The sequence below is a fragment of the Salmo trutta genome, chromosome 30 (genome assembly GCF_901001165.1).
Source record: "Salmo trutta chromosome 30, fSalTru1.1, whole genome shotgun sequence".
Taxonomy (NCBI): Eukaryota; Metazoa; Chordata; class Actinopteri; order Salmoniformes; family Salmonidae; genus Salmo; species Salmo trutta.
The window spans coordinates 30,805,597-30,828,439 of record NC_042986.1 but is presented as its reverse complement, the minus strand read 5'-3'; the positions used below and the strand labels follow the sequence as shown (position 1 = coordinate 30,828,439).

The 22,843-nt window shown below is 41.1% G+C and overlaps 1 long non-coding RNA gene across 1 annotated transcript; it reads left to right on the top strand.

Annotated features, from left to right (window-relative positions):
* The first annotated feature begins 1,662 nt into the window (after positions 1 to 1,662).
* LOC115168499 (uncharacterized) lies at positions 1,663 to 14,571 on the top strand. Its single transcript, XR_003870683.1, has 3 exons — positions 1,663 to 1,775; positions 2,037 to 2,143; positions 14,324 to 14,571. It is a non-coding gene; the product is annotated as an uncharacterized LOC115168499 (long non-coding RNA).
* The last annotated feature ends 8,272 nt before the right edge of the window (positions 14,572 to 22,843 follow it).

Here is a 22,843-nt window from a genome sequence, read left to right as displayed (position 1 = left end):
CAGGTATGTGGTAAATTGTTATATTGACAAGTGTCAAATAAATGTATCTAATTATAAGTGACATGCAGGCTCTTATGTTTAATCAAGGTACCTTTATTCATGTGTACTGAACAAAAATACTGTATAAATGCAACATGCAAAAAAATTTAAGATTTGACTGAGTTACAGTTCATATAAGGAAATCAGTCAATTTAAATAAATTCATTCGTCCCTAATCTATAGATCTCACATGACTGGGCATGGGTGCAGCCATGGGTGGGCCTTGGAGTGCATAGGCACACCACTTGGCAGCCAGGCCCAGCCAATCAGCATGAGTTTTTCCCCACAAATGGGATTTATTACAGACATAAATACTCCTCAGCCTCCCACCCACCCTCAGACCATTCTGCAGGTGAAGAAGCCGCATGTGGAGGTCCTGGGCTCGTGGTCTGCGGTTGTGAGGCCGGTTGGACGTTCTGTCAAATTCTCTAAAACAACATTGGAGGCGGCTTATGGTAGAGAAATTAACATTAAATTATCTGGCAACAGCTCTGGTGGACATTATTGAAATCAGCATGCCAATTGAATGCTGCCTCAAAACTTGAGACATCTGTGGCATTGTGTTGTGTGACAAAACTACACATTTTATAGTGGCCTTTTATTGTCCCCAGCACAAGGTGCACCTGTGTAATGATCATGATGTTTAATCATCTTCTTGATATGCCACACCTGTCAGGTGGATGGATTATCTTGGCAAAGTAGAAATGCTCACTAACAGGGATGTAAACAAATGTGTGCACAAAATGTGAGAGAAATAAGCTTTTTGTGCATATGGAACATTTCTGGGATTTTTTGTTTCAGCTCATGAAACACTTTACATGTTGTGTTTATATTTTTGTTCAGTGAAGTTTACTCCTTTCTGTTTCCCTATGACAGTGTAGAAGTAGTACCACAACCTGTCCAATAGATGGTAAGGTGGAGTCCTGTTCAAAGCACTGAAAATCTGGATTCTGTGATATTGTGGTAGCTGGATCAGAATGATCCTATTATTTTCTGGAAAAAAACAACTCAAAAACAGACAGATTGATATAATCCCGATAGAAAAAGAGAGGATTATAGAATCCGTCTCATTCTGATCCCCCCCTTTTGAAACCTGACCCACACACATACATGTAACTGCCAAAATAATGGAAACACTAGAGTAAATGAGGGATACAAAGTATATTGAAAGCAGGTTCTTCTACACCTCTGTGGTTCCTGAGTTAATTAAGCAATTAACATTCCATCATGGTTTGGGTTATGTAAAAAAAATGGTCGGCAGGCCATTATTTTGGCTACCATAGCTATGGTTTGATGAGCATGAAAATGATGTAAACCATATGCCATGGCCATCTCAGTCACCAGATCTCCACCCAATTTAACACTTAGGCCCATGGGAGATTCTGGAGCCTAAGACAGTGTTTCCCACCACCATCAACAGAACACCAAATTATGGAATTTCTCTTTGTAGAATGATGTCGCATCCCTCCAATAGAGTTACAGACATTTGTAGAATATATAAGCTGTTCTGGCTCGTGGTGGCCCAACGCCCTATTAAGACTGTTTATGTTGGTGTTTCCTTTATTTTGGAAGTTTGAATTGAAATCAGCTGGGTGATGATTTTGTCTGGCGATTATAATGTATTGGACAACTATGCCATAGTCTAGGTCTATGTCTACGTTATAACATGCCGATATAGAAGGATATGAAGACAATTTGACTAGACTAGAGTGAGAAAAGGTGCAGAGCACGTGATGGTAATTCCTTGTCGGGGACAGTAGCTATTATTAGACTATAGGCTAATCGGCCTACATTTCCACAGATGACGAATTCGCTATTTTGAATATATCAGTAGACCCACAAGATAAGTAAAATAAAAATGTCAAATATATTGAAAGTTAAAAGTATCCTCAACTGTGAAATGTAAATGTATATACGTTTATTTGGTTGCTAATAGACTGGCCTACATGCGTACGTGAATGAATTTAAAACAAGGCTTCTCCTGCTTTCTTGAACAGGAACACAGGCATGGGATGGAACGAGATTCAGCCCAGAACAGAGTCAATGGAGAGGAGTCGTCGATGGCCTATGATGCCTGGGCAGCGCAGGGACCAAGTCGGACTAAGTAAGTCTCCTAGCCGTCATAGGGTATAATATATAGGCCGAACTGAACTACCAAAATGTAATACATTTTTATAAGCCCTTTGAGGATGTTAGGCCTAAAGGTAGGCTAGGTCTATTGTCAACGTTATAGTTCTTAACTCATCCATGCAACCTGACAGGAGCTCTCCTTGGTCCTGAATAGGGTACACTACTGAGGAACTAATAGGCAGAGTCCATCTCCATTTGTTACAGGCATTCCTACTACGGTATCTATCTAGAGGTAGGCCTATTTCACATAAACATTTCTCTGAAACCTTTCCCCTTTCCCAAAATCACCGACAATGAAATAATACATGCACCCTCAGCATTTATTTATTGGTTATGTTTTACACAACATTCTACCCAGGCCAAGCATTGAAAATAGTTTCAAAAACGTGACATTGTTAAACATTTTCTGACATTTTTATCAGAATTGATTTCCATAACAACCACTTACCTGAGAGATCTCGACAATACTCTTTCAATAATTCAGAAACCTTCAAATTATATGTATCCTCTGATTTATCGGCTCCATCAAACATGATTAGGCTATATATGATATTCAGTCTAAAAAGGTACTTTTTTGTGAATCAAAAGTCAAATCAAATCACATTTATTTGTCACATACACATGGTTAGCAGGTGTTAATGCAAGTGTAGCGAAATGCTTGTGCTTCTAGTTCCGACCATGCAGTTATATCTAACAAGTAATCTACCAATTCCACAACAACTACCTTATACACACAAGTGTAAAGGAATGAATACGAATATGTACATAAAAATATATAAATGAGTGATGTCCAAACGGCGTAGGCAAGATGTAATAGATAGTATTGAGTACAGTATATACATATGAGATGAGTATTGTAGGGTATGAATGGAGGCCTACTGCAGATTTATAATAAATGATATATTTGATTTTGTTTTGTAGGCTATTGTTTTACAGCAAAACCTTTTTTATATAGGCTGCATTTGAATGGACTAGGCTACTAGCATTTGTACAACCAAGCCAGTGAGGCATTGTTAATATGGTTCCTATCGGCGGCATTGACTCTTTAGCTCATGACAAGGCGTAATGACGGTGACCTGATCATACAGGCCTCGGAAAGTCTAGAACAATATGTCATTTTAATTCACTTCATTCATGTGTTGTCAGTTGGGCTACTTAAATATTTATTTAATGTATTTGGAAGCTGTTGCAATGTGTAATATTTGGGGACTTTGACAAGAATTTCTAAACAAAAAGTTGCCTAAACGAATAGCAATATCTCATGACATGAAGGCTTAGCCTATGGATAGTTATAGGCTACATGAAATGCAAGGCAACATTCTAAGAGACTCAGAAATAGTACAGTTATGGTCACTGTTACCTGTCTTTGACAGCTCATTTGTGGGCCTTTTTACCAGACGAAACTTAAAATATCTTCGATAAAATGCTATTTATAGCTCTAGATCCACACACATGCTAACTTTGCAGGCTACCTATTTCAATGGGGAATATTTATATGCAGGGTATAGTTGGAAACATCTTTAGAGGGAACAATTTTGTTATTAGAATTCATGTCTCCGGTTTGTGACGCAGACTACTGGATATGGCAGGATGGCGCCTTTGCCACATAGCGTTTCGATTAGCCTAGAGGCTACTTGTTTCAGTTGGAAAAATCGGTCTATTTCAATTATACCATGAGTTATCTCGTTTGAATGTAGACCTAGCTGGTATATTGAGCAATAGGCCTCTTTTAGTGCTGCCATGGAAGCGAGATGCAGCTTATATAGCCTTGATATTGTAATTACATTTCTCTCATTTAATTGATCGAATTCATAATTCATTCCAAAACCATTAAATCACCTAGACTCAATAAGACCTATTCCACTGTGCAAAAACTGGTTGAATAAACGTTGTTTCCACGTCATTTCAACAACAACAAAAAACGTCATCAACTTAAGGGAATTTCATATTTTTTCTAACTTTTCACCTATTCAATGACAAGGTGACATTTTTTGTTGATTTCACGTTGAATTCATGTTAGTTGACAACTCGGCGTTGAAAGGACGTCTGTGCCCGGTGGGATATTTGATAATATATTTATGAAGGTGGTTCTAGTAGCCTAGTTCTGAATGTATCCAAAATAAGTGTACATGCAATTTTGGATATTGCCCTCATATTTATCCTACTAGTTTTTCATTGATCTCCGACATTCACATGACAGGAGTGTGTTGAAGTGTACGCATAGAAAGGGTTGAGGTTACATCGATGCTTCATGACCACAGGGCCTTGCTTAGCCAAGACCTGATACGTTCATTGAAATGTACCAAGTTATTATTTAACTGGAGGTCAGATGCAATAGGTCTGGTTTCTAATTCAGTCTAGTAATAAACTAAACGCAGATCTGGTTTGGATGTAGATATAAAATCTATGAATTTTCGAAGAGCCAGAAGCCACCAAAACCACCCGCTACTTTACGCATTGCGCATGCACTCAGAAGAGTGAACACGCACGCACACGCGCGTGCACACACGCACACACACACACACAGTGTCATCTAAAACACACCCTGTCATCTCAACGCAAATATGATGTTAATGGTTAGTATGAATGTGAAAAGGTTTGGTTTCTGTCTTCAGCGCGTAATGGGGGTAGATTGAATGCCTATATCAGTGAACACGATGCTGTGTAGATTCCTCTCTTGGCATTCACCGCGTGCCTTAATTGTATGGACATTAAATCAAGGTCCGCTGTGAACACGCAGAGTGATAACCCTTCCTGATGACGCGCGCCCCAGCACGGATACAAGCACTGGTCACCCCCATGGATGCGAGCACTGCAATGTCGAATCCCTAACCCTATTTGACACCCAACTCCGCGCGCACCCAAAGGAGCAACCCAAGACACGAGCTCTCAAAGAGGACATGCAAAACTTGGACTGAGATCATAGCGCGCCAAACACTCGGATATGTACGCACGCACGCACACACACACACACCGGCCACTGTAAAAATGATGCATGTTTCTGACCACACTAAATACACACGCTATGTGATTGAAATCTTACGCAATCATCAGCGCTATCATATTCTGCGTTTAAACGCACCATCATCACATAGCACTATAGCATGTATATGCACACACTAACAAAGTCAAAAGCGAAACACCGACTCTTTACACTATTGCAGACTGGATAATGCTATTCGTCTGTCATAAAACGTAATAGCTCAATGACATTTTAGCCTATGCTCTAGTTTTCTATGCAGCTGTGCGCCTATACGCATACGTCGAAGGATGTCCATGTTCAAAACAACATTTCTTTGTCTATCAAAAAACAAACAAAAACAAAACGCATGTTCTCAAAGCAGCCCATGGCTTGTCCTCATTGAGAAACACAATCGGATGGTGTGTCACAGAGTAGCTATTTGGTTCAAATGATATACATCCCATTGTGCTGAGTAGGAAATAGGAATGCACTCCGGAGCATAGCTGAGATGCAGTTCCTCCACTTGTCCGTTACAAACGCCCTCCGCTGAAACGTTGGCTTTTCCCTCGCATTCTGTTGCCAGGTTATATCAGGCCTGTATGATTACATATGTCTCTTAAAGCATTTTGGCCGCATGCGTAAAATCGCTGTCCTCTATTTGACAATCTTGGATAACAAGAAAGCTATTTTCTTCACGTCTCTGAAAAATTCCTAGATTTATTTTCTTCTTCATTAAAAATAAATAAAAATACAATGGAACCCCATGCACGCCATCGGTGTCTTCTCTCCCCGGTAAGTCGCGCACTCCGTCGGTGTCTGTAAAGGACTGGAACCCGTTCTCTCTCTGTCTGTTCCCTTTTCATCTGGCGGTTCCTCGGCACTGCACGGAAACACTGGATGCAAGCGTCTGTCTCTCTCGCGGGCTCTCTGATCCACCACTCTCGCGGATTAGAGCGCGCCTCTCCTTTCCCATCCCAGACAATCGCGAGCCTCTGCTGATTGGGCTCAGCGCAAGAGGATTACATCCGCACACAATGACGTCATGGCCCGGGCCCAAATTTTCTCCCCCCATTAAACAAATCCTCATCAACGAGAATGTCCTTGAAACCGCGCGGCTGACATTCTGCACGGCGTCATGCGTTAGCACATAGCCTGCCTACATAATACACAGTGATTGCGTCCCGACGCATTGGCCTCGGTTGCTGCCCCATCTAGGCCTATGTATGTCTACTGCATTAGAAAACACTCACAACGTTGTCCTATCAACACTCATGCAAGAATTCGATTTGAGACATATACCATGATCATTGTATTTAAACACGTATAGTCTATGTTACACATATCTCTGTGACCCTTAACGTAACATTGAATTGCTCCTTTGTAGATTAACCAGGGAAAATGCCTGAAGTTATATGAGGGGCGTGAATAAGGTACTGCTACTGTAAGTGCAGGGCTATTCCATATTGTATAGCCTTAATGTATGGATTTGTGTTTTAGGTTCAATAAGATATTGGCAATCCAGGCTCTGTTCCTTTGTATTCATCTACCTAAACCTGATAGGTTGACAACATCACACATGTATTTGTGAAAGAAAAAAATCTATGGTCAGCAAGGGTATAAAGGCTACTCTTGGTGTTTTTTCTTGTACACTCATATGGCACCAAAGGAGCCACCCACCATGGATTTATTTTGCACAATAGCCCGATATCCACATACTAACTTTTGACATACATTTATTGTTGGATTGGATTAAAATACTGAAGTGAATTTACGTGTTACCTCTTCTTTAAGTATTATGTTACCAAAAGACTGGGGTTAACATTGGTCTGTCTATACTTAATGTAGACCCTTTCTTAATAATTATTCGTCGAGTGGCATGTCATGTATTACAACAGGTGTATGCTAGTCTATTAATATGATATTTAATGAGGAAAAATAACGTGACTGAATATTACACCTGTTGTTTATGTCGTTTGGCGTAAAACTATATTGGAGTTAAAACAGTCTATGAATATAAAGGCTTCTTTAGGGCTTCGAATTTACGAATGTAGTTACGAATTTTACTGCCCTTGATATAAGGCTGTGTGTTGTTTGTTTTGATTATACAGTAGTAACACACACACACACACAGCAATTTAAGCGTCATGTTTGTATGGGCCTTGATATTAGCAGAGTAATAGGCCCATCTAAACATATAGGCCAACGATATAAACATTTGGGCCCAATTTGAAAACCACTGTCTGAATGCATGTTTCCCTACCTCCACGTTACCTCTTATGATAATATCTGATAAAAAGTAATGCAATTATTCGAAATACTATAGACTAGCGTCTGAGTGTAGGCTATAGCTTCATGCTATTGCATAACAACACAATTTGGTGTTAACTATTCGAATGTTATTTCGTTTTAACAAAGCCGAATACGTTTAGATTTCAATTTATACTGCACTGAATTAAATTCCCCTGGACTATATTGATTGCTATTCCTGAAGAAAATGTCACACGGTGTATTCAAATGACCCCCCCCCCCCCCCCCCCCATCTCTCGGGCTCTCTCTCACATACCACCCACTGTCGACTGAACAAAGAGATGGAGAGGTGGAAACGTCAGAGATGGTTATTATAAAAACCGCGTCGCTTTACCCTCAATTATCGATAGATTCGCAAATGCAGTCTTTTCAAATGAATGCTGTTAATTATCTATTTAAGCCTATACTGATTCAGCCATGAGCCTCATCGGAATCGACATAGGCTATATAAACGAAATTTTAAGTCCACTAATGCAATTCCTGTTCTGTTGTAGTTTTGTGCCTGAATTTCCTCTCCTGTTTCATCTTATTCAAAAGCTACATTTCTACCAATGCTTGGGAAAAGACGGTATCGAGAATAATAACAATACAAATCATTAGCCTATTGGCTAGGCCTATAGGGGAAAACAATTATGTCCTTAAAAACAAGACGGCTTCAATCAAGGTCGGCACAGACTTCTCCTTTTCTTACACATAATGGCCCCTCCAACAATCCTTCACGGCTCCTTTGGCGGTCTTCTTTGCGTTCAGAGGCGATCTATCGCCATATAGCCTCTCTAGAAAGAAAAACAGCTCACTGTTTTTGACGGTCTGAAAAAGCACTTGTTGTCTGTCGGGAAAAGAGAGGGACAGCGGCAAATAAATGTGGCCGGGTAAGTTTTCTTTCTCCTCTTCTCTCCCTCGCTGCTTGGCTGAGCGGCTTCCACATCTCAAGCTGAATGAAGGGGAGTTGTCCCGATGCATTACAATGACTTTCAGTCCTCATTCATTCAGCCTCTGTCTAACGGTCTTTGGATAGCAAATGCACCCCAACGGGGGGTCGCAGCCCCCTCATTACACCCCCAATCCCAACACGCAGCCCCCACAATAGCCCCTACAAAAGAGAGAGGGGAGTCGGCTCCAGTTGTGCGCGCTGCGGCCCCAGAACTTTGGGGGTACGCTGGGAAAGTGCAATCCTGAGGTTGAAATATAGGACGCGCGTGTGTTGAAGTAGGCCTAATTTGGGTATTTATCCCATAAACGTAAGATTCAGATGGAAAATGGGTTGAATATTGAACATCCGTTTGTATTCCCCCCCCATACACACACACTCTCTTTCTGACGTTAGTTTTTTGGTAGGCAGTATAGGTAAATACGCAGAGTATGTTACCGCTTCGCATAGTGAGTGGCTGTCTAGGCGATGCTCGCTTTGTGGTTGAGCTGTTTGTTGGTATCCAAGGTGTAATGTCTAGCCAACTGCTCTGACAGCGAGTCTTTATTGTTTCGTTGTGTTTGAGGTTACAAACAAGACACACGGTTTCATCAGTTCAATAGACAGATGGAACAACTTGGATTTAGCGTTACAGTGAAATCCAATATGGATTCTTTAAACTGAGATGCATGTTTAAATAAATGTAAAATGTAAAATGCTATGGTCTAACCGTTCATAAAATAGCACTTAGAGTTATCGAACAGGAATAATATGCCTGGGCCAACATCAAAATGTAGTAGGCCTAAATGTTTAGAAGTGTATTTCTCCTTGTTTAGAGCCTCGTGGACAATGTGAGAATTCACTGGTCCAAACGCATGGTCGCCATTTCTTTTCCATGCTTCTCTCAGGATAGAGTAAGGCAAATCATGTAAGATAATACCATTCGCACGTCTTGGTTTCTCTGCGCACAACGCACAGCTATACGCACCTGCTGCTGCGTTTCACACGTGAACACCAAATACTTTCTACACAAAAACGGATCTTTGAGGGTCGATTTTATAACATTGAAAATATATAAAAGGCCTACACATAGGCGTATGTTTCTATAATATGCGCGTCCACACTGCTCTTTTAACAGTAGGGTATGGCCATAGGCCTATCACACGATAAACAAATCTGTGAAAATACATGTTGGTAAAATATAAATTATTATAACGACAAAAATAGTTTAATAATAATAATAATACTTAACACATGCCTACTTATTACAAATAATTGTAATAGCCTATCAATTTTGTTTTAGGCCTATTTATTATAGGCCTATAGATAGACGACATGTTCAGTGACATTTAGCTCTATAGGCCTACTTAATATTTCAAAGAAAACCATCAACTAAATGTGGACGCCATGTTGAAGTTCTCTAGGAGGTTACTTTCCCAGGAAAATCATACCGATTTCCGAAATTCTGTTGAAGGCCCGGATAGGCACAGCTGGGTCCCTGCTTATGGACCTATTCAACCAGGGAAGGGAGAGGTCACCGTTATGGCCTAGTGGGCAGGACACCGCTGAAAGCGCTTTATGCATGTCTATAGTCCCTCATAGTCAACCTATAGGCCATTGGTAGGCAGCAGGCGGCCCCCGTGCCAAAACTGTCTCACGAGGGATTTTTTTGTCCCCCCAAACGTTTTGAGTAAAATAAACTACTATTTTTTTTAAAATTTTTGGTCAAAAAAGACTATAAAATCACCAAGAATTTGGCAAAAAATGTGTTTCGTTTAGGAAATATGTTGTTATTTTCAAGGCTAAATTGGGATCAATTTGCAGTGTACAAATTATTATAATTATGTTCAGGCCACCTAAACATCCACTCCGACAAAAATCGTCCCGCAGCTGAATCTAGTTGCCTACCGCTGATCTAGGCTATAGACCTATACAGAGAGAGCATGCCCAGGTCTAACATCATAATCATTCATCTGACAATCCGAAATACTTTATACATGTTGATTATTTATGTGTGTTGAGTTACAGTCTTTCTGTATGTGTAATCATAGGACACGTCATTCAGATGTATATTTCAGTGCTTAAACAATGGGATGGCTTGTGCTGAGTTAATGTAAATGTAATCGAAAAATACAATGTTATATTTTCTTCCATAATTAAAGCACTGTCAAATCATAAAAAAATATAAAGGAATGTAAGACAACAAACATGTTTTAGTGACGGGGGTTTATTACGTCGTGCTTATTCCACCAAAAGAGCGTTACAAAATGAACACACGTTTTTCTAGAAACCTTTTTTTCGTAACCTATACACTTCTCTGTAGCCTACTTGTTTGGAGAGGTATATATGGATAGGTATTATTTTGCGAAAATTTCATAAGTGTAAGGGCCAGAATGGCCCTTAAGTATTGTCCGGGAATCGAAAGAGAAACACCTTCACAAAAGAATCCATTGTTCGCAGTGAACAATCCAAGGGGCCTTGTAAGCTGTCCTCCACGATCACGTAGGCGGCCTGTGATTTCAATGCAAAAGGGGCCCGGCCTCACTCACTCACTCTCTCTCCCCGCCAATGAGAAATGGTTGAAATGGAATCGGCGATGTAACAAACACTTGGTCAAACCGTGCACACCAGTGGAACCCCATCCCGTGGCCCCATCACACACGCACGCACCATCTCGCGCACGCACGCGCGCGCACACACACACACACACACACACACACACACACACACACACACACACACACACACACACACGGCCTTCAATGTGGAATGTGGATCAAGTTGTGTTATTTACAACCAAACTCTGACCGCGCTCTTTGTCCACGTGGCCACAGGTAAGCACATTGCACGGGGAAATAGTGATTCATGTCCAATGAGAAATGCTTGAAATGGAATCGGCGTGTAAAAATTAAAAAAATGCAACTGTAATTGGAACTTAGATCCTAAATAAAAACACTAAATACATGCAAATGGAATACACAATCAAAGTACTACACCAGTCATGCTTCAATAAGTGATTGACTTCATATTACATTAAAACGGTGCCATTAAGGAGAAAAATATCAAACCTTTTTATATTTGGCTACTAATGATGAGGAAAAGAGCACGACTAGTAGACCTGCTAATCGATCTACTAACAAAAACAACAACAATGGTGCGTCGTTTTGCAATATTTTTCTTCAAATAAATTATTCATAAATATCTATACGTTCAAGGTAGCCCAACATCGAATGGATACATACCTACGTTTAGCATGCTTAAGTTTAGTAGTGTAGGCTACCATATTTCTGCTCTGTGATAGGCCTGTAGTTACTTCAATCCAGAAATAATGTCACTGAATAGCAATGCATTTCATCCCTTGAAATGCATTACAAAATCCATCATTTTGTGTCCAGTGTTTTAGGGCTGGGTTGAATTTAATTTCAACCCAGTCAGTTCAAGAGATTTAATTTGATTCTAATTCAAGAATAAAAAATAAACACAACAATACAGCAATTTTTTAAATTCCTGAATTGGAATTTCATCTTATGTTTTTAGGTTATTGATTCCATTCTCAAGCTATGGCTTCATGCTTTCGTCCTGCAACTATACTATCAATTTAATGTGAAATGATACAAAAATCTAGCCTGTGCAACCTCTATCATACCATCAGCTGTATGTCTCTGAGTCTGCGTTATCGCTCTGTAGCCCAATCCAGTAGTGATGCGTGAGTGACTGCATTCATATGGCTGCAAAATAAATGTCATCACACCTCTCATATATTTGGTTTTCTGAGGAGACTGGAAACAGGCTTAGCTGTCAACTGGACATGGCCTCACAGCAGAAAAGCACAGAGGGAGAAAACAGTATATGTCAGAGAATTTCATTTTAAAGTGAGAAAAATAACCCTGAAAAATGATTTTCTACTTTTAGTGAAATATGGACTGTCACATCCGAGAGAAATTATCTGTCTCATTACACATACATACTGACACACATGTACATGCATAGGCATGCACACACACACACACACACACACACACACACACACACACACACACACACACACACACACACACACACACACACATGTACGCACGCACGCACGCACGCACGCACGCACGCACACACACACACACACACACACACACACACACACACACACACACACACACACACACACACACTAGTGAATCATCCTGCAGAGCTATAAAATCACGAGGTGCATTTCTAATTTCAAATCAAAACACTGCAAGCCATTTGCATTCGTGTAGCTCGGCTTCAGTTTGACTGGGTCATGGATTTCTGTACTGCAGTGGTTGTTTGTTGTGTGTATATTGCTAGCGCTCCATTTAAACCAGTTCACCAACATGTGTGAGCATCAATATTAATGTTGGGGTCCTGTCTAATAAACGTCATGAGCTGTTTCCATTGATCAGCTGAATACTGTAGCTGGGGTGCTATTGGAAATATTCTGCTTTGTGTGTGTGTTTGTGTATGTGTGTGCTGAGCCAATGCAGAAGCTGGACTCTCCCACTGTAAACCAATGGTACCTCTCACAATGAATTATAGAATGGAGTTTGAGATTAGAGTCTGTTCTGATACCATTTCACTGGATATTTATGCTACGCTATACCTCTGCAGTGGTTGAACAGGAAGAGACAGCAGTCCAGTGCACAGTGAATAATTGGGTACAGTAAAGGGCCTCATTGATATTGATTGCTGCCAGTTGTAAAACAAGTCGAATCAGAATGAGTTCAGAACGTCTGTGGGAATACAATGGCAGGGTTGGTACAGAGGCAGGGAGTTAACACGACTCCAGTGATAAGGTGAGTTTGCATACAAACTCTGCGAGTCAGCCATTCAGAGAAACACACACACACACACACACACACACACACACACACACACACACACACACACACACACACACACACACACACACACACACACACACACACACACACACACACACACACACACACACACACACACACACACACACTGTTATTTTACCTTACAAGTGAATGCCATTCATGGGGTTATGTGCATTTCAAAGCACAGTGCATCAGACCATGGAGAAATAGAAAAGGAATGCTAACATTGAAATGTTTGTTGATGTCTTGCATTTTCTCTATATTTCATTGTCAGCCCAATCCTTCTCTCTCTCGCTCTCTCTCTCTCCTCTCTCTCTCTCTCTCTCTCTCTCTCTCTCCTCTGTCTCTCGCTCTCTCTCTCTCTCTCTTCTCTCTCTCCTCTCTCTCTCTCTCTCTCTCTCTCTCTCTCTCTCTCTCTCTCTCTCTCGCTCTTTCTTTTGCTGTGTATGTATGTGTGTGCATACAGTCGTGTGTGTGTGTGTGTGTGCCCATTATGTCCAAAATATCAACATTCAGCCTTTGAGTAAGAAGTGTGTATAGACAGATGAAACACACACACACACACACACACACACACACACACACACACACACACACACACACACACACACACACACACACACACACACACACACACACACACACACACACACACACACACACACACACACGCAGCTATAATATACCCCCTGTGACCTCCACCATCCCCCACCCCCCTCTGCTGATTGGGTAGGGCTCCAGTTGAGAGGTCGGAGCTGAGAGGTTTTGCATACAGCTGTGGTCACATTTGGGAGAAGCTCCTCCCATGAGAGAGAGAGAGCAGGGAGTGACAGACAGACAGAGATAAAGGCAGAAAGTGTGCGTGTGGGTCTGTTGACAAGTGTTTACGCGTGTGTATGTGCACATGTTACAGTACATTGAAATTACCTGTTTTATTAATGATCTTTCGTACATTTATTTATATGTATTTTTAGTTATTACACCACAATTCAGTTACCATCACGTCTCATATATAGCAATGATTTTAAAATAAACCTTATATTTGCTTTCCTGTCCCCAAACCCTTTTAGTCATCATATGTGATAATAATATGAGATTGTTTTCCTCTATTTCCTACAGAATCTTTAGTTGGACCTGCTGCAGAGCAAGAGAAACAGGAGAAACAGGGAGATGGATGTCTTTCTGCAGTGTCATCTCCATGTCCTCTCCTCACACTGTACCACTTGTGCTACTGCAGACTGTCTCCAGGGAATACGAGGACCTCCATAAAGAAACAGGCAAAACTCTGAGGAGTTACGGGCACATGAGGTCACAATACAAGTCAGTGCAATGAAAACCATATCATTTATGTAAATAACAAAATTAGGTTGCACTAATCAAATCAAATCACATTTTATTTGTCACGCCGAATAGACCTTACTGGGAAATGCTTATTTACAAGCCCATAACCAACGATGCAGTTTTTTACAAAATAAACTAAAGTAAAAAAGAAAAAAGTTAACAATAAAATAGCAATAACGAGGCTATATACAGGGGGTACCGGTACCGAGTCAAATTTGTCATTGTAATTGATTGAAGTTTAACTGATGTATAGTGTCAGATAAATGACTTTAACCATGAGTTATGCTTGGCTATAGTTCTAATGATTTGTTTTTACAGCAACGCACCTGCTGGTAATGATACATGTATAAAGGCATGATTAAATAGCTAAATATGCACAATATGTACTGTAGCTTGTTGGACTTAACTTGAGTGGGTGTGAATACTGTATTGTGACATAGCAGCCATTTTACAAATTCATTTATTTGATTTAGGTGTGTTGTGTTTAATCATAGATATTTCAGAATATAAAGTGATTCTATAAAACTTGATGTCCTAAAACGGCAGTAGATAAAGTGATTCTATAAAAAAAGAATCTAACTTGATGTCCTAAAACGGCAGTAGATAAAGTGATTCTATAAAAAAAGAATCTAACTTGATGTCCTAAAACGGCAGTAGATAAAGTGATTCTATAAAAAAAGAATCTAACTTGATGTCCTAAAACGGCAGTAGATAAAGTGATTCTATAAAAAAAGAATCTAACTTGATGTCCTAAAACGGCAGTAGATAAAGTGATTCTATAAAAAAAGAATCTAACTTGATGTCCTAAAACAGCAGTAGATAAAGTGATTCTATAAAAAAAGAATCTAACTTGATGTCCTAAAACGGCAGTAGATAAAGTGATTCTATAAAAAAAGAATCTAACTTGATGTCCTAAAACGGCAGTAGATAAAGTGATTCTATAAAAAAAGAATCTAACTTGATGTCCTAAACGGCAGTAGATAAAGTGATTCTATAAAAAAAGAATCTAACTTGATGTCCTAAAACGGCAGTAGATAAAGTGATTCTATAAAAAAAGAATCTAACTTGATGTCCTAAAACGGCAGTAGATAAAGTGATTCTATAAAAAAAGAATCTAACTTGATGTCCTAAAACGGCAGTAGATAAAGTGATTGTATAAAAAAAGAATCTAACTTGATGTCCTAAAACGGCAGTAGATAAAGTGATTGTATAAAAAAAGAATCTAACTTGATGTCCTAAAACGGCAGTAGATAAAGTGATTGTATAAAAAAAGAATCTAACTTGATGTCCTAAAACGGCAGTAGATAAAGTGATTGTATAAAAAAAGAATCTAACTTGATGTCCTAAAACAGCAGTAGATAAAGTGATTGTATAAAAAAAGAATCTAACTTGATGTCCTAAAACGGCAGTAGATAAAGTGATTCTATAAAAAAAGAATCTAACTTGATGTCCTAAAACAGCAGTAGATAAAGTGATTGTATAAAAAAAGAATCTAACTTGATGTCCTAAAATGGCAGTAGATAAAGTGATTGTATAAAAAAAGAATCTAACTTGATGTCCTAAAATGGCAGTAGATAAAGTGGAGTGTGTGGGGGAAGTGTTTAAACCTTGCAGAAGGAGATTAGAGTGGATGATTGGTTGTATTGGCTGAGCTGTGCAGTGGTTATCAGTCCTGCTCTCAGGGCTACATTTAGCCGTATATTGTCTGTTCTGTCATTGGTCCTGCCTGCCAGGCATATACTGCAGATATGAATGTGATATGACAATAAAGTGGCAATTATTATACAGGCCAGGCCTGGTCTCTTTCAACCCTTCACCAGAGAAGAGAGAAAAAGAGGTTAGAAGGGAGGAGGGAAAGAGAGCGGGCTGGGAGGAAGATAGGGTAAATGATGATGAGTTCTATGGTCGCATTGGTTGGAAGGGGTCATTTGTTGGAATAATCTGGAGACTGTTATTATCATTGTCAATAAAGCTTGTCGACAAAACATGGCTTCCTGACAAAGGGTTTATATTTACGCATCTTCATATCATCTACTATTATCTACTATCAATGCCAGTCATAAAGGAACGTTATCGTTTTAGTGGTAGTGGTTGTTGGTGGTGTGTGTCTGCGTGTCTGTGTGTCTATGATTGTGAAGATTGTGTGTGTCTGTGATGTATCTGGATGTGAAGGAGGTTGTATGTGTCTGTGATGTATCTGGATGTGAAGGAGGTTGTATGTGTCTGTGTGTCTGTGATGTATCTGGATGTGAAGGAGGTTGTATGTGTCTGTGATGTATCTGGATGTGAAGGAGGTTGTATGTGTCTGTGTGTCTGTGATGTATCTGGATGTGGAGGAGGTTGTATGTGTCTGTGATGTATCTGGATGTGAAGGAGGTTGTATGTGTCTGTGTGTCTGTGATGTATCTGGATGTGAAGGAGGTTGTATGTGGCTGTGATGTATCTGGATGTGGAGGAGGTTGTATGTGTCTGTGATGTATCTGGATGTGAAGGAGGTTGTATGTGTCTGTGTGTCTGTGATGTATCTGAATGTGAAGGAGGTTGTATGTGTCTGTGTGTCTGTGATGTATCTGGATGTGAAGGAGGTGATGTGTCTGTGATGTATCTGGATGTGAAGGAGGTTGTATGTGTCTGTGTTTCTGTGATGTATCTGGATGTGAAGGAGGTTGTATGTGTCTGTGTGTCTGTGATGTATCTGGGTGTGAAGGAGGTTGTATATGTCTGTGATGTATCTGGATGTGAAGGAGGTTGTATGTGTCTGTGTGTCTGTGATGTATCTGGATGTGAAGGAGGTTGTATATGTCTGTGTGTCTGTGATGTATCTGGATGTGAAGGAGGTGATGTGTGTCTGTGATGTATCTGGATGTGAAGGAGGTTGTATGTGTCTGTGTGTCTGTGATGTATCTGGATGTGAAGGAGGTTGTATGTGTCTATGTGTCTGTGATGTATCTGGATGTGAAAGAGGTTGTATGTGTCTGTGTGTCTGTGATGTATCTGGATGTGGAGGAGGTTTTATGTGTCTGTATGTCTGTGATGTATCTGGATGTGAAGTAGGTTGTATGTGTCTGTGTGTCTGGGATGTATCTGGATGTGAAGGAGGTGATGTGTGTCTGTGATGTATCTGGATGTGGAGGAGATTGTATGTGTCTGTGTGTCTGTGATGTATCTGGATGTGGAGGATGTTGTATGTGTCTGTGATGTATCTGGATGTGAAGGAGGTTGTATGTGTCTGTGTGTCTGTGATGTATCTGGATTGAAGGAGGTTGTATTTGTGTGTCTGTGATGTATCTGGATGTGAAGGAGGTTGTATGTGTCTGTGATGTATCTGGATGTGAAGGAGGTTGTATGTGTCTGTGTGTCTGTGATTTATCTGGATGTGAAGGAAGTTGTATGTGTCTGTGTGTCTGTGATGTATCTGGATGTGAAGGAGGTTGTATGTGTCTGTGTGTCTGTGATGTATCTGGATGTGGAGGAGGTTGTATGTGTCTGTGATGTATCTGGATGTGAAGGAGGTTGTATGTGTCTGTGTGTCTGTGATGTATCTGGATGTGAAGGAGGTTGTATGTGTCTGTGTGTCTGTGATGTATCTGGATGTGAAGGAGGTGATGTGTGTCTGTGATGTATCTGGATGTGGAGGAGGTTTTATGTGTCTGTGTGTCTGTGATGTATCTGGATGTGAAGGAGGTTGTATGTGACTGTGATGTATCTGGATGTGAAGGAGGTTGTATGTGTCTGTGTGTCTGTGATGTATCTGGATGTGGAGGAGGTTGTATGTGTCTGTGTGTCTGTGATGTATCTGGATGTGAAGTAGGTTGTATGTGTCTGTGTGTCTGGGATGTATCTGGATGTGGAGGAGGTTGTATGTGTCTGTGTGTCTGGGATGTATCTGGATGTGAAGGAGCTGTATGTGTCTGTGTGTCTGTGATGTATCTGGATGTGAAGGAGGTGATGTGTCTGTGATGTATCTGGATGTGGAGGAGGTTGTATATGTCTGTGTGTCTGTGATGTATCTGGATGTGAAGGAGGTTGTATGTGTCTGTGATGTATTTGGATGTGAAGGAGGTTGTATGTGTCTGTGATGTATCTGGATGTGAAGGAGGTTATATGTGTCTGTGATGTATCTGGATGTGAAGGAGGTTGTATGTGTCTGTGATGTATCTGGATGTGAAGGAGGTTGTATGTGTCTGTGTGTCTGGGATGTATCTGGATGTGAAGGAGCTTGTATGTGTCTGTGTGTCTGTGATGTATCTGGATGTGAAGGAGGTTGTATGTGTCTATGTGTCTGTGATGTATCTGGATTTGAAGGAGGTTGTATGTGTCTGTGTGTCTGTGATGTATCTGGATGTGAAGGAGGTTGTATGTGTCTGTGATGTATCTGCTTGTGAAGGAGGTTGTATGTGTCTGTGATGTATCTGGATGTGAAGGAGGTTGTATGTGTCTGTGTGTCTGTGATGTATCTGGATGTGAAGGAGGTTGTATGTGTCTGTGATGTATCTGGATGTGAAGGAGGTTGTATGTGTGTCTGTGATGTATCTGGATGTGAAGGAGAATGTGTGTTTGTGTGTCTGTGATGTATCTGGATGTGAAGGAGGTTGTATGTGTCTGTGTGTCTGTGATGTACCTGGATGTGAAGGAGGTTGTATGTCTCTATGTGTCTGTGATGTATCTGGATTTGAAGGAGGTTGTATGTGTCTGTGTGTCTGTGATGTATCTGGATGTGCAGGAGGTTGTATGTGTCTGTGTGTCTGTGATGTATCTGGATGTGAAGGAGGTGATGTGTGTCTGTGATGTATCTGGATGTGAAGGAGGTTGTATGTGTCTGTGTGTCTGTGATGTATCTGGATGTGAAGGAGGTTGTATGTGTCTGTGATGTATCTGGATGTGAAGGAGGTTGTATGTGTGTCTGTGATGTATCTGGATGTGAAGGAGAATGTGTGTTTGTGTGTCTGTGATGTATCTGGATGTGAAAGAGGTTGTATGTGTCTGTGTGTCCGTGATGTATCTGGATGTGAAGGAGGTTGTATGTGTCTATGTGTCTGTGATGTATCTGGATGTGAAGGAGGTTGTATGTGTCTGTGTGTCTGTGATGTATCTGGATGTGGAGGAGGTTGTATGTGTCTGTGTGTCTGTGATGTATCTGGATGTGGAGGAGGTTGTATGTGTCTGTGTGTCTGTGATGTATCTGGATGTGAAGTAGGTTGTATGTGTCTGTGTGTCTGGGATGTATCTGGATGTGGAAAAGGTTGTATGTGTCTGTGTGTCTGTGATGTATCTGGACGTGAAGTAGGTTGTATGTGTCTGTGTGTCTGGGATGTATCTGGATGTGGAGGAGGTTGTATGTGTCTGTGTGTCTGGGATGTATCTGGATGTGAAGGAGGTGTATGTGTCTGTGTGTCTGTGATGTATCTGGATGTGAAGGAGGTGATGTGTCTGTGATGTATCTGGATGTGGAGGAGGTTGTATATGTCTGTGTGTCTGTGATGTATCTGGATGTGAAGGAGGTTGTATGTGTCTGTGATGTATCTGGATGTGAAGGAGGTTGTATGTGTCTGTGATGTATCTGGATGTGAAGGAGGTTGTATGTGTCTGTGATGTATCTGGATGTGAAGGAGGTTGTATGTGTCTGTGATGTATCTGGATGTGAAGGAGGTTGTATGTGTCTGTGTGTCTGGGATGTATCTGGATGTGAAGGAGGTTGTATGTGTCTGTGTGTCTGGGATGTATCTGGATGTGAAGGAGTATGTATGTGTCTGTGTGTCTGTGATGTATCTGGATGTGGAGGAGGTTGTATGTGTCTGTGTGTCTGTGATGTATCTGGATGTGGAGGAGGTTGTATGTGTCTGTGATGTATCTGCATGTGAAGGAGGTTGTATGTGTCTGTGTGTCTGTGATGTATCTGGATGTGAAGGAGGTTGTATGTGTCTGTGATGTATCTGCATGTGAAGGAGGTTGTATGTGTCTGTGATGTATCTGGATGTGAAGGAGGTTGTATGTGTCTGTGTGTCTGTGATGTATCTGGATGTGAAGGAGGTTGTATGTGTCTGTGTGTCTGTGATGTATCTGGATGTGAAGGAGGTTGTATGTGTGTCTGTGATGTATCTGGATGTGAAGGAGAATGTGTGTTTGTGTGTCTGTGATGTATCTGGATGTGAAGGAGGTTGTATGTGTCTGTGTGTCTGTGATGTATCTGGATGTGAAGGAGGTTGTATGTGTCTATGTGTTTGTGATGTATCTGGATGTGAAGGAGGTGTATGTGTCTGTGATGTATCTGGATGTGAAGTAGGTGTTGTGTCTGTGATGTATCTGGATGTGAAGGAGGTTGTATGTGTCTGTGATGTATCTGGATGTGAAGGAGGTTGTATGTGTCTGTGATGTATCTGGATGTGAAGGAGGTTGTATGTGTCTGTGTGTCTGTGATGTATCTGGATGTGAAGGAGGTTGTATGTGTCTGTGTGTCTGTGATGTATTTGGATGTGAAGGAGGGGATGTGTGACTGTGATGTATCTGGATGTGAAGGAGGTTGTATGTGTCTGTGTGTCTGTGATGTATCTGGATGTGGAGGAGGTTGTATGTGTCTGTGTGTCTGTGATGTATCTGGATGTGAAGTAGGTTGTATGTGTCTGTGTGTCTGGGATGTATCTGGATGTGGAGGAGGTTGTATGTGTCTGTGTGTCTGGGATGTATCTGGATGTGAAGGAGGTGTATGTGTCTGTGTGTCTGTGATGTATCTGGATGTGAAGGAGGTGATGTGTCTGTGATGTATCTGGATGTGGAGGAGGTTGTATATGTCTGTGTGTCTGTGATGTATCTGGATGTGAAGGAGGTTGTATGTGTCTGTGATGTATCTGGATGTGAAGGAGGTTGTATGTGTCTGTGATGTATCTGGATGTGAAGGAGGTTGTATGTGTCTGTGATGTATCTGGATGTGAAGGAGGTTGTATGTGTCTGTGTGTCTGGGATGTATCTGGATGTGAAGGAGCTTGTATGTGTCTGTGTGTCTGTGATGTATCTGGATGTGGAGGAGGTTGTATGTGTCTGTGATGTATCTGGATGTGAAGGAGGTTGTATGTGTCTGTGATGTATCTGGATGTGAAGGAGGTTGTATGTGTCTGTGTGTCTGTGATGTATCTGGATGTGAAGGAGGTTGTATGTGTCTGTGTGTCTGTGATGTATCTGGATGTGAAGGAGGTTGTATGTGTCTGTGTGTCTGTGATGTATCTGGATGTGAAGGAGGGGATGTGTGACTGTGATGTATCTGGATGTGAAGGAGGTTGTATGTGTCTGTGTGTCTGTGATGTATCTGGATGTGGAGGAGGTTGTATGTGTCTGTGTGTCTGTGATGTATCTGGATGTGAAGTAGGTTGTATGTGTCTGTGTGTCTGGGATGTATCTGGATGTGGAGGAGGTTGTATGTGTCTGTGTGTCTGGGATGTATCTGGATGTGAAGGAGGTGTATGTATGTTCTGGTGTGTCTGGGAGGGTATCTGGATGTGAAGGAGGTGATGTGTCTGTGATGTATCTGGATGTGGAGGAGGTTGTATATGTCTGTGTGTCTGTGATGTATCTGGATGTGAAGGAGGTTGTATGTGTCTGTGTGTCTGTGATGTATCTGGATGTGAAGGAGGGTTGTAATGTGTCCTGTGAGGTATCTGATGTGAAGGAGGTTGTATGTGGTCTGTGATGTATCTGGATGTGAAGGAGGTTGTATGTGTCTGTGATGTATCTGGATGTGAAGGAGGTTGTATGTGTCTGTGTGTCTGTGATGTATCTGGATGTGAAGGAGGTTGTATGTGTCTGTGTGTCTGTGATGTATCTGGATGTGAAGGAGGTGATGTTTGTCTGTGATGTATCTGGATGTGGAGGAGGTTGTATGTGTCTGTGTGTCTGTGATGTATCTGGATGTGGAGGAGGTTGTATGTGTCTGTGATGTATCTGGATGTGAAGGAGGTTGTATGTGTCTGTGTGTCTGTGATGTATCTGGATGTGAAGGAGGTTGCATGTGTCTGTGATGTATCTGCATGTGAAGGAGGTTGTATGTGTCTGTGATGTATCTGGATGTGAAGGAGGTTGTATGTGTCTGTGTGTCTGTGATGTATCTGGATGTGAAGGAGGTTGTATGTGTCTGTGATGTAATCTGGAATGTGAAGGAGGTTGTATGTGTGTCTGTGATGTCTGGATGTGAAGTAGAATGTGTGTTTGTGTGTCTGTGATGTGATCTGGATGTGAAGGGAGGTTGTATGTGTCTGTGTGTCTGTGATGTATCTGGATTTGAAAGGAGGTTGTAATGTGTCTATGTGT